Genomic DNA, 14,469 nt, shown 5'->3' with positions numbered 1-14,469 from the left:
TGCACCCAAATCTGAGTACACGGGCCTACAACATTTCCGCCTCCATTGTAAATGCAGCCGCCACAGCCGGGATTTGATCCCGCGACCTGTAGGTCAGCAGCCGAGTACCTTAGCCACTAGACCACCGTGGTTGGGCTATTTGGGTGAACCTGTGCCCGGTAAACGGAAAGTCCAATTACAGCAGCAGTCTCGCACACATAGCAGTCTCGGACTGATAGCGACGAACGGAGCGTCGGCCTTCCATCAACAACTGACAAGCAGCGAAGCGCGTCGGCATTTATACTCTTGCCGTCGAATGTTCTAGCGTTATCGCTGGCGGTGGCGTAGGTTTCAGAACAATCTGTACCATTCGCTCAGTGAGCGTGATCTTATCGAAATGATCTACTACAGTCCAGAACCTTCTCGAAAACTGCAGGCACGGTTTGCGCTTAGAATCGTGTGGTGTTTTGGGACGATAACAAAAACTTGGGAAATGGAACGTGGCAATATGCTCACTAACCTAAAATGGGAAGAAATATAATGAGTAGATTAGGAATCATATAAAATGCACAACTTGGTGTCAAACATGACATCCCCAATAAAGTCAGAGCTAAGATCGCCTCTAACCCGATACCAAAAAACATGAACCCCATTATCAACAGGAACTGCAGAAAAGACCGATCAAAAGCACACCTCAAAGCGTGGCACGAACAGTAAATCTCTCTTTGTAGATGTTAGCCCATACCCTGAACAAAATGCTCAAACTGCTGTCATGGTTGACACGTCCAGCATTTGTAATATAGCCTGCTCTGGCATAACAAACAATGTAGCCCCGCAGGGGCGCTTGCGCAAGTAGGCGTTTGGTGTGTAGCGACACCACGGACCCGAGCTAACGGGGGAGTTTCTACTCCCTCCCACGCCTCGCCGTGCGTGGCTTTGCCGTGTCCGGGAAAAAGGGGATCCTGGGGGTTGAGCCGGGTGATTGGACCTTAAAGGCCCCCCGGCAGAGGCAACACACCCCTTTGGCCCTGGCTTTACGTAGACGGCACTCCCGGATTTACCCGCCCGGGGGGAATCGGCAGTTGCCTTTTCCTGTCTCCACCTCACATCTTCGTCTTTTCTCTCACTTTAAATCTTTCCTGTCCTCTACTCACTTCCATTGACTTCCGTGTTTCCTGAAGGCAAGGGTTAACCCTGTGTGGCTATCCTACCTTGGATACACCATATTCGGTTATAGTGGTGGCGTACGGCTGGCGTCTGCAGGGCCTGTACTTACAGACCCTGCAGCGTCCCCTTGTAGGACTCCATGGTGGGTGGCTGGCGCCACTGCCGAAAGTAAGCATTTACATATGGCTTGTTCCTTCCCCCCACTCCCTGATCGCTCTCAGAAAAGAGGGCGCACCGATGAAGTTTTCCAGTTTTTTCGTAATCAGAAAGTATTTTTCCCCGATTCCGTGTTATCCACGCTGACACACCCGGCAAATCAGTGCGAACACTTTAACCTTTTCTAGTATCAAAGTCTTTGACGGAAATCTTTGGCCCAGGATATAAAGCTTCGAGAATGGCAAGTGGTGACCTCCTGTTGGAGCTCCGCGACCAGAAACAATATGAAAAATTGCCTAACCTAGTGAAATTTGGAGATACCAAATTAATAGTAACTCTACACCGAACCATGAATACCACCCGTGGCGTTGTCTCAGATAATGACCTGTTAGGGCTGACGGAGGCTGAACTCCTGGAGGGTTTCAGCGAACAGAATGTCATAAACGTAAAACGAATTAGCATGAGGCGTGATGGCAAAGAAGTCCAGACTGAACACCTGATACTTACCTTCAATTCATGTGTACTGCCCAACTCCGTTGAGGCTGGGTATATCAAGCTTCGAGTGAGGCCATATATACCAAACCGCCTCCGATGTTTCAAATGCCCGCGGTTCAGCCACAGGTCACAGAACTACCGAGGCCGCCTAACTTGCGCGAAATGCAGTGCTGAAGAGCACACATCAGATGCCTGTGAAAACTCTCTTCACTGTGCGAACTGTAATGGGGAACATGCCGCATACTCGCGGTCATGCCCGTGCTGGAAAAAGGAAAAGGAATTTGTCACAATTAAGGTAAAACAAAACATTTCATTTAAGGAGGCACGAAGGCAGGTGTCCTGCCTACCAGAAACTAGCTTTGCCGAAGTAGCGCGTCAGGGGGCAGCGCCACGACGGCCCCTGACGCCTGTCTGGCACAAGCGTAGTGAGGCCAGCGGTGACGCCATTCGCCCCCTCGGCGGTTGCAGCCAGTGCTGCTCCGCCATCCAAGAAAGACCCACCAACCTCCGGGCTGGTGGGTCCGGGGCTGGTGGGTCTAAAGCAAATATTTTGCTTTAGCATACCGCTATAATCTTCCTCTACATCCGATTATGTTTCTCGGTGAAGAGCCGCTTTTTGATGCAAAATCAGTTTTAAGCTTTTTAAAGGATGTAGTATTGAATGTTTTAGCCCAACATTGAATGTTTTTAGCCCAACAGGTTCATAGCGCATCCTCTGTTCAGAAGATGCCGCTGTGATAGCAGCTTTTATTGAGCCCAGACCTCCATGCTCTAGTTTTAAGGGCTCTGTCGAGGCACTGGTGCTCCATGCCAAGTTTTGATTTCACACACATATCACTTTTAAACCATTTTATGTTTCCATAGCACACATCATTTGTCATTGCCATAATTTTACTATGTATATATATTTTTACGCACCTACAGCGACTGTTTTTAGACCCATTTACAGCCACGTCACATCTGTTTTATCTACACTGCACATCGCACAGTTCATTATCATCGCTCTGGCGCTCTTTGGCCACATCTGGCCCTTGCGCCAATAAACTCCACTAATCATCATCAACAAACAATGTAGAGTAAGCTGAGAAGGTAGCCATAGCGATGGCTATCACCTCCAACAAACAATCATTCATACTGAGTGATTCGCAAGTAGCAATCAGGAATTTTATGCAAGGACGAATTTGACAGTAACTCCTCAGAATACTCGTTAATAACCAAAAACTACACAAAGTAGATGAACCCAAATACCTCGTATGGTTCCCGACGCACACAGAGACTTATCCATCCAATGCGAACGAGCTGGTTCATGAGTTGTCGCGAGAATGAACCCGCCGCGCAACCCGACCACACCGCTCGTTGATCATTCCTGGCGCCGCCGATGTACAACACAAAGACCAATTTAGAACCTATACAGACTACATGCAACACTACAGAGAACCAAGGCGCGTCTTTGCCGCACCTCACCCGAGTCTAAACAGGCAAGAAGCATCGGAATACCGCCAGCTACAGACGAGCTGCTACCCGGATCCTGTGCACCTCCAACGGTGCACTGAGGACCCGCACTTATACCCGGACAATCAATGTAAGCTATGTGTAACAGAAAAGGCATCTTACAAACATATATGATGGGAATGCCCCAACTTATCAACCAGTTCTCCTGAGGTCCTCTGGGAGCTGTGGCGGCTTGTGCTGTTCCGCTCGGACGTTCAAGACCAAAAGTAGGCTATCCAGCAGGCCAGGAAGGCTGTACAGAGACAAAATCTCCCGGTACCTCTTTGTGCGGTCTAGCCCGGACCACAAACATGCGGGATACGAAAATAAAGTTTATTCATCAACATGATCATCCACGGAGTGAATGATGGAGAGTGGTGCGAAGCATACGTCCGTCCATTCGTTCTTGCTTCCGTCCGTTCCTGCATCCGTCTGTGTGACCATCTATATGTTCATACGCCCGTCCGTGCGTGAGCCTGTTTGTGCGTCCGTACGTCCATCTGTGCGTCCATCCGTGCGTTCGTCCATGCAGTCGTCCCGGCGTCCGTTCATGCGTTCATCCGGCCGTGCAGCCATCCGTGCGTCCGACCATGCATACGTCTGTGTGTCCGTTCTTCCATCTAGTCAACTCTTCAAGTACCAGCACCTCGCATCTTTTCATCATATATTCCGCATATAGAAGCAGCACCATCCATCGAACATTCCTAGAACTAAACAAGAGGTGCAAGACGCACACTATCTTACGGCTTGCGCTTCGTGTCTAGTTCCCACCTTTAACCATTTTGAGTTCATGATATATATTTGTTCACTGTATTCATGACACTGCGACCCAACGCTCACCAAACCTTTCTCCGTCCATTCGTTCTTGCATCCGCCCGTCCATGCATCCGTCTGTATGACCGCCCATGCGTCCATCTGCCCGTCAGTTCATGAGCCTGTTTGTGCGTCCACGCGTCCATCCGTGCGTACATCCTTGCGTTCGTTCATGCATCCACCCCTGCGTCCGTCTATGCGTCCGTCTGTTCGTACAGCCATCCGCGCATCTGTCGATGCATCTGTCTGTGTGTCCGTTCGTTCATATAGTGAACACTCCAAGTACCATCATCTTGCATATTTTCATCATATATTCCGCATATAGAAGCACCGCCATCCAGCGGACATTCCAAGGACTAAACGAGAGGTGGCACAGGCACACTTTCTTACGGCTTGCGCTGCGTTTCTGCTTCCCACCTTTAACTACCTCAAGTTCATGGTATGTACTAGTTTACTGTATTCATGCCACTGCGGCCAACGCTCGCTAAACCTTTCTAAAAACAAGCAGGTTACGCCAAGCCTGTATAACGTAGAAACTCTTTCTTGTCAAATAGTGCTCAATTTACATGCCAATGACTGCTAATGGGAAATGACAGATAGGAGAATTCGGCTTTTAGTTAACGCGCACGCTGCGAAATTTTTATTGTTCAACAACGCACAGGAGAAATTTCCCACTTGCACCACCTTGCAGGTCAAAACGTAAGACATGTTACGCACCACTACGAGGGACGAACGGGTGCCGCTTTAAGGAGCTTCGCCCCTGAAAGAATTCCGAGATACGCAACTAGAAGTACAGCTCCGGGCCATACAGGGAGCTGAGGAGTTGGCGGCTAGGCATGGCCTGATCGACATTCCTCTGTGAATTTTTTTCACGTAAAACGTTTTTTCCTCTCTCTCTCTCTCTCTCTCTCTCTCTCTCTCTCGCACCACGATTGAAACACGAAGTGCCACCCGCTTTGATGGGAGGAGCGTCGGCACCCTCTGCCCAGACGCGCTGGTTCATTGACGGCGACGCGACGCAGCAGGCCGCTCTTAGTTTTTTTTACATAGCAGCCGTGGCTGAACAAATGGCTGGTGCCAGTGGGGCCCTGAAATAGGGGCAGCAGTCTTTCGGACAGACTACACTCTTTACCCTGTGTATTTCTCAGAGCACTGGAGTTCTAGCCTGTCTGGTTTAAGTATATATTAATGTTTTGTACCACAACAACTACTACTACTACTACTACTACTACTACTACTATTACTACTACTACTACTACTACTACTACTACTACTACTACTACTGCGCTCTCATAATCGCGCCACGTCCTCAAGATGTCTTCTGACGGCATACCTGTCCACGGGAAGAAATGTTCATCGACACTTATTGCGTTGAAACAAGATCAGAGCCCATCACCACGTTGCCAGCCGCCATCGTTCCTCTAGCGAAGTGGAGCAGACGCCAGAGTGAAAAGCGTCTGAAAGTGCTAAATCTGGGTCTACCTGGACGACAGTAGTAACTAAGTCAAGCTTAGAAGTTGTTGAAGACCAGAAGGCCAGAATTTAAGGGTTTAGAGGTGGGGACCCGCAGAAGTCAAAGAAAGTCAACGTAGCCGAGGTGGAGTTCGTCCGTCACCATTGCGCGCTAAAAGTGCCCCCCTCCCCTATCTCATAGGCCTCAACTGATTTAAGGGAAAAGCTTCTAAACGCATAAGCCGGTCGTCACCTGCATGTGTGCATGTATATCGTAACCACCGCACAGCATATCGATGGAGTTAAATAAGGGCACCAGTCTGGCGGATGATGAGTTGGTCACGGCCGCCAGATAAAAATAATCACAGCATTGCCACGGAGTGAATGATGATAAGTTGGGCACGACCACTGGATAAAAATTATCACAGCATTGCCACGAATTGCATGATGATGAGTGGAGCAAAGCGTCGGTCAGCCATCCACACTTTCGTTTGGCTGCGCGTCTGCTCGTGCGTGCGTCCATGCGGCCGTGCGTCTCTGTGGCCGTCCGTCTGAGCATCCGTCCCTGCATCCGTTCATCAATGCGTCCGTCCGTCCGTCTGTGCACCTGTCTGTCTGTTCGTCCGTCCATGCGTATGTCCATCCGTCTGTTCATCAAGTGAACACTCCAAGTACCACCATCTCGCATCTTTGCATCGTATATTCATCACACAATATTACCGCCATTCAGCGGACATTTTAAGGACATCTTGAGAGGTGGCATGGTTGGATTAGAAAATCGGTATGCGCGCAATATCTCATGGGTGGCTCTTCGTGTCTAATTCCCACTTTTCACCACCGCTAGTTCATGGTACAGCGGCCTAACCCTTGCTAAACTTCCTAAAATCAAGGAGGTAACGCCCTGAGAGTTTAACGTGACAACCTTTTCTGGTCCGATAGTCCTCAAAGTGCGTCCTTCTGTTACTAGTTTTTTTAGTAAGCATCAAATTCAAGTCAAATTTTATTGGAGATCAAGTCTCTGATAATTTTTCTGTAGGTTCTTTCATTAAAAACAACTATCTTTCTATTTAGAGTTCGCGTGCGCGGGTTTTCTCCTCAGTGCAAAAGAGTGCATGCCTTCTGCTCCACTAGTTCTGCCGTGGAGGTGGCTACCTACCACTACGACGACGACAACTACTGCATACAACGCGGACGCACGACCCTTGGCTTGAAGAGCTTCGCCCCTAAAACAAAGTGCGGCCTGCTGCGTCGCGTCACCGTCAATAAGCGAGTGCGTCTGGGCAGAGTTAACAGTTTTGGCCACTTTGTCTGGGAGCGCGCTGAGGCTCCACCCGTAAGAGCGCATGGCAGTTCGGGTTTTAATGCGGTTGCGTGAGAATTTGTGTGTGACCATATGCTTTTGCGCGTTCTTTCTCGTGCTTGTTTGTGTGCCATCGTGTGTGGGGGGCAGTTTGCATCATGTTTCCTGTGTTTGAGGACAGTTTTTATAGAGTGCGTTGTTATGCCTGGGCGTCCACACTGAACGTCAATGCCTCTGCAAAGGCAATCTGTGTCAAGGCAAGTGACCGAGCACGCCTAACGCGATCATCTCAACGACGTCATCAAGCGGCGGCGCCGGTCTGTCATGCAAATCGCAGGGAGCTCCCTCAGCCCACGAGCCCGGTGAAGCGATCGGTGCCTTCCAGTCTGGCGAGTCTTACGCAATGCTTGGCAACAACCCTTCTCCTTGGGTGCAACCACGCGCAGCGGTGAGTTCCTGTTGGAGGATTCTGACATCATGGCCAGCGGCGCTTCTGGTTGGACGGTGGTGACGCAAAGATCCACCTGGTGCCTATAAAAAAGCCAAGCGGCGCGTCGCCAGCAGTTGACCTATGCGTCAGTGAGAAGCCAACGGACGCGTGTGAGAGAAGACATCTAGGCTTTTTGAGTCCCTAAGCTGTCGGCCCTAGTGCCGAATATGTAACGCCTCTATTTATATGCTGTACATAAACCTTGCCTCAACTCATCGTCGTCTCGTCCGCTCGTCTATCAGCTAAGCGCAGAAGCAGTCGCGAGCTGAGTAACACACCACTACCAAACGGCTGATGACCTTGGCGGCCGAGGTCGGAGCAGTGGCACCATCGGGACCGTGTTGGCTTCGCGCCTTCGTAGCAGTGGTGGTTGCTTCAAGCCCTTTCGCAGTCGGCGTAGCCGGGGACCTTGTAAGTGGCGAGTTTCGTGGCACCCATCATAACCTCGTCGGTGGTGCGCTTCGTAACAGTGGTGGCAGTGGTGGGATCGGCCGCCGTCAGCGCCATCGATGCGGGGAGTGCCTGATGTTTTCCCCTCAGTTCCCCAGACTACTCTAGCACAGGTCACAGAAGGGTTGTGTGAAGCATTGGTGAGTGAGCTTTGATGGTTTAAAGCCAGGTCAGTGCGCTTTGAAACCAAAGTTGAGGCGGAGGATGTATACACGGCAGTGTTAAAAATTGCTTGCACGCCTTTCTAGTAACCCTATAGAGGGGACGGCAAGCAGATTCTTAACAGGGCAAACAGCAAGAGGCTACTGTGGACGATGGAGAACCTCAAAGTGGAGAAACTCAATGAAATTTGTGAGGAACTTGGCCTTACTTTGGGCCGTGTGAAACGAAAGCAAGCGATGCTCGAGGTTATGAAGGATGAAAGAGTCTCGGCTGAGGAAATCGATGAGGCCTGGGTGGATATCAAAGGATGCCACGAGGATACCGAAAGGCGAAAAGTAGGAGTTCGTGAACGCGAAGAAGCTGTAATGCGCGAACGTCGCGAGCGTGAAAGGCCAAGAGACAGGAGCGCCTATAGTTGAAACGAATAGAATTGGCAATCCTACAGTGTTTGCAGGCGCCTAGCGTAGCTTCTGCGACAGTTCAGGTCAGCGGTTATAGAATTAGGGACCAACTTCCACCGTTTGTAGTAGGCGAAGACATGGTGAAGTATCTCGTCAAGTTCGAACACATCTGTGAGCGAAATGCCTTGGAGCGGTCTCTTTGGTTGCAGCACCTGTTAGCTCTCCTTCGTGCTTGTCGTGCTTGTCGTGCTTGTCGTGCTTGTCGTGCTTGTCGAGGGAAGCATTCGAGAGCTATGACGAGGTTAAGGAAGTGCTCTTGAGGCGTTATAAGCTGGCATCCGAGGGTTTCCGGACAAGGTTCCGGTACGCTAAAGGAAGGAAGGAGTCACACGTTGACTTCGCGTTTCGTGTTAAAACTGATATAACTCAATGGCTCGAGGGCGAAGGTGTTTATGACGATCGCGATAAAGTGTTAGAATGCATCGCATTGGATCAATTCTACTACCGCATCGAGGAGGATGTCAAGCTTTGGCTGCCGGACAAACTTGGCGAAGTACAGCTAAACAAGGCAGCATACTTAGCTAAGTATTATTACACTAGCCAAAAGTTGCATAGTAGGGCAGTGAGCGTTGAAAAGGATGAAAAAAGGAGGGATTTTCGAAGAAAACTGATCAGCGGAAACCCACTCCACACTGTAATTTCAAGGAAGACCCGTTTCTTACAAGGGATAATGTAGGGGAAGGGCAAACGGAAGCGGAAAAATCGAGTGAGGTTCCTAAACAACACACTGATACCACACGGGCATTTCAATCACGGAAGCCGCTAATCTGCTACATCTGCAAAAAGGAAGGGCACATCGCGATAAACTGTTAGCGAAAGTTTGCTTTCGCAACAATCCGAGAATCGGAAAAGAACATGCAGTTGTTAGAGCCATATGTGCAAGAATTTAGTGTGAATGGGAAAACATGTGGAGCACTTCGAGACTCAGCGGCAACCGTGGACGTTGTCCATCCTTCGTTGGTGTCTCCGGACGACTTTACAGGAGAATGTGCGTGGATCATACAAGTCGCTTAAAAGCAGACTGCTTGCTCACCAATAGCTACGGTTATCATTGAAGGCCTGTTCGGTAAGCTTCGCAACGAAGCGGCTGTGTTTGCTGCGCTTCCTGATCGTTTTCCTTATCTTTTTTCTAATAACTCTAATCAGCTTCTCAAAGAACAAGGTAAATTCGTTCTTCTCTAACTTAGCGTACAAGGCTTCACGTGATTGCAAGCGAGAAAGCTTTCACAGGAACTTAATTTTGTTCAAGGTAAGAAACACCACCTGCAAATTCTGCTGATCTGTGGGACCTTGGCGGTGAGTCGACGGAACCTCCGACAAGAAATTCTCCTTGTGAGTCGTTTGAGCAGTCACTCGAGAGGCCCGTTGTTGAAGCGACTGGCATGGTCTCTGTAGGCGGATGAGACGACATAGCAACATTGAGTCAGAGCGAGAGGGGTGCAACGCTCTCGCCAGTAGTGGAAAGTTGTAGTGAACGGTCGAAGGTTGACCGAGAAACGCTCATTCGAGAGAAGCGTGAGGACCTCTCGATTAAAGTGCCAATGGAAAGTGTAAAGTTGGGAACCAAGAAAAAGAATGTTTATTTTAATGAGAAATCAGGACTCTTATGTCGTATTTACGCAGATGTGCAACATTGCAAGTATGAGCAGCTCTTGGTACCGCATAGGTATTGTCGCCTAAAGGTGGCGGTTTACTGAGGTGGAGCATGATACTCTAACAGCACAACTTAGACGTTCGCTACAAAAAAAAGGAAAGCTAAACGCTAATGCAGATGCATTGAGCTGCGCGTTTTAGTTAGTACCTTTGCATCTTTCTGTCTATCGCTGGTGATTCGAGGAATTTTTTGTCCTCATCTTGGCCTTAGCCAAGCAATATCAACCAGAGTGATCTCAAGGGGCCAACTTTATGTTGCATTTTCTTTCCTTACGTTGTTGTACGTGTAAAAATTTGAGTTTTCATTTTAAGAGTCTTGTGTCCCACATGTGCCCCTTGATGTAGAGGGAACGAAATTCTGGTAGACACGTAGCTAGGTATATGTGGTACTATACTTTGTCTGGTGTTCTGTCGGGTAACACAAGGCACTTGCTTGTGACGTGTGTTGTGTGTTGTCGAACCGATCTTGACAAGTTACAGAACCATCGACAAATGCTGAGACCAAAATTGTCAGACGAGGTGACGGAAGCTGGCCGACAAGTTGTGGCGACAAGCCAGTGGAGCTGGGAACCGTCCTTAAGAAGGGGATTTGTTCACGGAACTGAGCCTAGAGCTACATTCTCCCTATGGTCCTGGAGGCAAACCTGGAGGGACCTGGCGAACGAGCACACCCGTCATCCGAGCCACGTGGAAGCAGCTCGTCTTTCTGGTGCATTGTTCGGCGGCGGGGGTGCTGTTACGCCTGGGAGTCCCCACCGAACGTGAATGCCTCTGCAAACGCAATCTGTGGCAAGGCCAGCGATCGAGCCCGCCTGACACGGTCAACTCTACGAAGTCTTCAAGCGGTGGCGCCGGCCTGTCACGCAACACACAGTGAGCTCCCTCAGCCCACAAGACCGATGAAGCAATCAGCGCCTTCCAGTCTCGCGAGTCTTACGCAATGCGTGGTAACATCCATCGTCCTTGGGTGCAACCAAGCGCCGCGGCGGGTCCCCATTGGAGGATCCTTAAATCACGGCGAGCGGCGCTTCTGGTCGGAGGGCGGTGACGCAAAGATCCATCCGGTGCCTATAAAAAAAGCCAAGCAGCTCGTCGCCAGCAGTTAGCCTATGCGTCAGTAAGAAGCCGCCGAATGCGTGCGAGAGAGAGAAGAAACTTCATTGAAGTAAGTGTTCCTGCTAGGGTCAAAGGTGGCGGGGACCGGGAGACGCGTCCCTCTGTAACCTCCTTCCTCAGGCGGTGGCCACGCCTTGAATCCTGGTGGCGTCTTCGGCCAGCCGGACAGCGCAGAGCTGGTACTCCGGACACGTGTTGAGCAGCAAAGCCTCCCACTGCTCGGTCATGGTGATTGTGAATGTAGGGTTTGTGCTGTGTTTAACTAAGTGACTAGCTGTGGGGAAGGCCCATATAATATTGTCGAGCTCGGCGTTAGGTGCAAGGCAATGCATTGTGGCGTGTGAACAGTGGGGTAAATACGCTGTACAATGATGGACAGGGGAAAGTGCGTGTCTGCAAGACACCAGGTAGTGGACTGCTGCTTACTAAGGCACTTGTCTGGTGGTGGGTATTTAAGTCTGGCCTTGCGGTAATACATTACAATTTCTCCAAAGGTAACCATTCTGCCCCTCGCATTGTCGCGAAACGACGAGACCATCATCTCGCGCTCTGCCGTGTCAGGTTGCAAAGGGTGGTGCTGTGTTGGATGACGCGCCCGGTAGACGAGTGCTCGGGCAGCGTCATGAGCGTGTTCGTTCCCCGCGATCCTCGAGTGGCCCGGAGTCCAGATGATCTCAACGTGGCGGTGACGTAACAGAGGTGTACTTGTGTAAATTCGGAGCGCCAGTTGAGTGATCAAACCTTTGGTAATGTTGCAGATGGCAGTCTTGGAGTCGCTGATGATGCAGGATGCTTGGGTTGAAGCGTAGGTGAGAGGGATGGCTGCTTCATCGCCTTCTATGGGTTTGTTTGCGCGAATGGTGCCAGTTGCGGTAATTTTGTACTGCGGCCTGGTGCGGACAGCGAGGGCCACGGCCCGATACATAGGATATTCCGTTCCGTCTACATACGCCACGTGCGTGGCTTTCGCGTAGCTCTTACCCAGTTGCTTGGCGCGGTCTACTCGTCTTTTCGGGTTATATTCAGGGTGCATATTGCGTGGTATGGGGGTAATCACGAAGGTGTCGCGAATGTTCGAAGAAATATGGAGTTTCTGGCCAAACTGGGAGATTTAAGGTATGCCGAGTGCGCACATGAGATGACGTCCTGTAGGAGTTTGGCCTAATCGTTCGTAGTGCGATATACGTTGGGCTTCAATGAATTCGTCTATATTATTGTGAAGTCCTAGGTCAATGAGTTTCGCATTGGGCGTAGACATGGGGAGATGCAGCGCGCACTTGGAGCTGGAGAAAGAAAAGTTGGCAGCTGAGAGGGCAAAAGAAGAAAGAGAAGCAGAATGGCTGAAAGAGAACGACAGCGGCAGCACGCGATGGAACTCGAGCGGATCCGTTTGCAACAGCGAAGTGAATTTCCGGTCCAAGCTAGAGTTGAAAGCAGCGAACGGTAAGATCATGGCTTCCGCTTGAATCCAAGCAAGCTGCTCGTAGCGTTTGATGAAAGGAAGGATGACCTTGACGCGTACCTTCACAAATTTGAGACAATTGCAAGGAGCCAGAATTGGCCGGAACATCAATGGGCAACTGCTTTGAGCACTTGCTTGAGTGGTGAAGCGCTCAGTGTGTACGGCAGGCTGACGCCGAACGATGCAGCCAACTATGAAAAGGTTAAAGCTGCTTTGCAGAAGCGATTTAGATTTACTGTGGAAGGATTCCGGGACAGATTTCGGACAGGAAAGCCAGCTGATGGTGAGACGGCTACGCAGTATGCCGCCCGACTTCGCCATTATTTCGACAGATGAATTGGACTTTCAGGGACAGCACAGGAGTACGATGAGCTTAGAGAGCTCCTAAATAGAGAACAATTTCTTACTAGTTGCCACCCAAGCCTATCGCTGTACTTGAAAGAGAGGAAGGCTGAGTCACTTGAAGGCATGCTTGAATTGGCTGATCAATTCTTGGAAGCGCAAGGTGGAACTAGTTTGACCAAGGAGAAGAAAGAGTGTCCCAAAGATTCGAAAAATTCGGCACCCGAACAAAAGAAGCGTGCACCGGAGAGTGTTTTGCAATGTTTTTTTGTGTAACCGAGTGAGTCATCGCGCGCACAACTGTCGAACGATCTTTACGAGCTCTACGGTATCAAAATGTTTCAAGTGTGGTCAGACTGGGCACAAAGCAGACGCATGTCGTAACGGAGCGAGTCAAGCTCACCAGGTATCCTGTGTGCTAGCAGCACCGAAATCCGATGGTGAAGCCGTCACCGACGGAATTGTAGAGTTGAAAAACGGGGAGAAACTTCCTATTTTGGGTGCTGTAATCATGAAACAGCTGACCGGTGTTACGAAGGGAATGCCAACGCTGCCTGGAAACGTTGCGGGCAAGAAGGTTGCGGTGTTAAGAGATACTGGCAGCTTCACTGTGATCGTGCGGAGAAATTTGGTATGAGAAAGTGAGTTAACAGGCAAAACGAAACCAGTTTGCCTAATTGACAGTACGGTTCGGATGCTTCCCAAAGCAGAGATTGAGGTTGAAACCCCGTACTTCAGCGGGAAGGTTACCGCTCTATGCATGACAACCCCCCTGTACGACCTCGTCATCGGAAACATCGACGGGGCGTGAGGGCCGAATGATCCAGAACATTTGGGAGAAGACCCTAAGATAGAGCCCTCGACAACCCAGCAACCGCGAGATACAGTGGACGAGCATCCCGTGACGGATCTCATTCGAGCCCAAAGTGAAGCCGCGGTGCAAGAGGCAGTGAATGAGAAGATGATCGTGTTGAATGAGTTCACGTGCTGGGCAGCTGGACTTACATCGGCACGACCTCAACGGACCGACAGTGTAAAGGTGACGGAGTCGGCCAGCCAGCCCCAATGTCGTGACATAAACAAGCGGGTGAATATCCGAACAGGAGCGGTTGAATGTTATCACGCGTTAACAGTGTCGGATGTGACAACGATGGCTGAGACGCCGCCTCAGATACCGTCGTTGGAAAAGACTCGCCGAAAAAGAACGTGGAAACACAAGAAAAGATCGAGCGAGCACCGCAAGAAAGGGCGCAAGCGCCGTTCGAAATGCACAGGATAGGTGTTGACGTCGAATCGAAATGTGTTTGACAGTGCTATATTTTAAGTTAATGTGATTGTTATCCTGTGTCACAACTGTATGTCGAGTGAGTCAAAAGGGTTATTACGGTGATGTGATCTACAGTATTGTACAAGTGTTGTAATGAGAGAACTTTGTACATTTGTATCGTGTAGAATATGTGATGGAGTGTTGTACTAATGT

General features: G+C 50.0%; 1 protein-coding gene across 1 annotated transcript in view; it reads left to right on the top strand.

Annotated features, from left to right (window-relative positions):
- Positions 1 to 14,469, top strand: part of LOC142771990 (uncharacterized) — a 72,533-nt gene that overhangs the window by 33,608 nt on the left and 24,456 nt on the right. The gene's annotated exons all lie outside the window — the stretch shown is intronic.

The sequence above is a fragment of the Rhipicephalus microplus genome, chromosome 9, assembly GCF_043290135.1.
Source record: "Rhipicephalus microplus isolate Deutch F79 chromosome 9, USDA_Rmic, whole genome shotgun sequence".
NCBI lineage: Eukaryota > Metazoa > Arthropoda > Arachnida > Ixodida > Ixodidae > Rhipicephalus > Rhipicephalus microplus.
The sequence above is the reverse complement of the archived record's forward strand: the minus strand, read 5'-3'. Positions and strand labels throughout refer to the sequence as shown.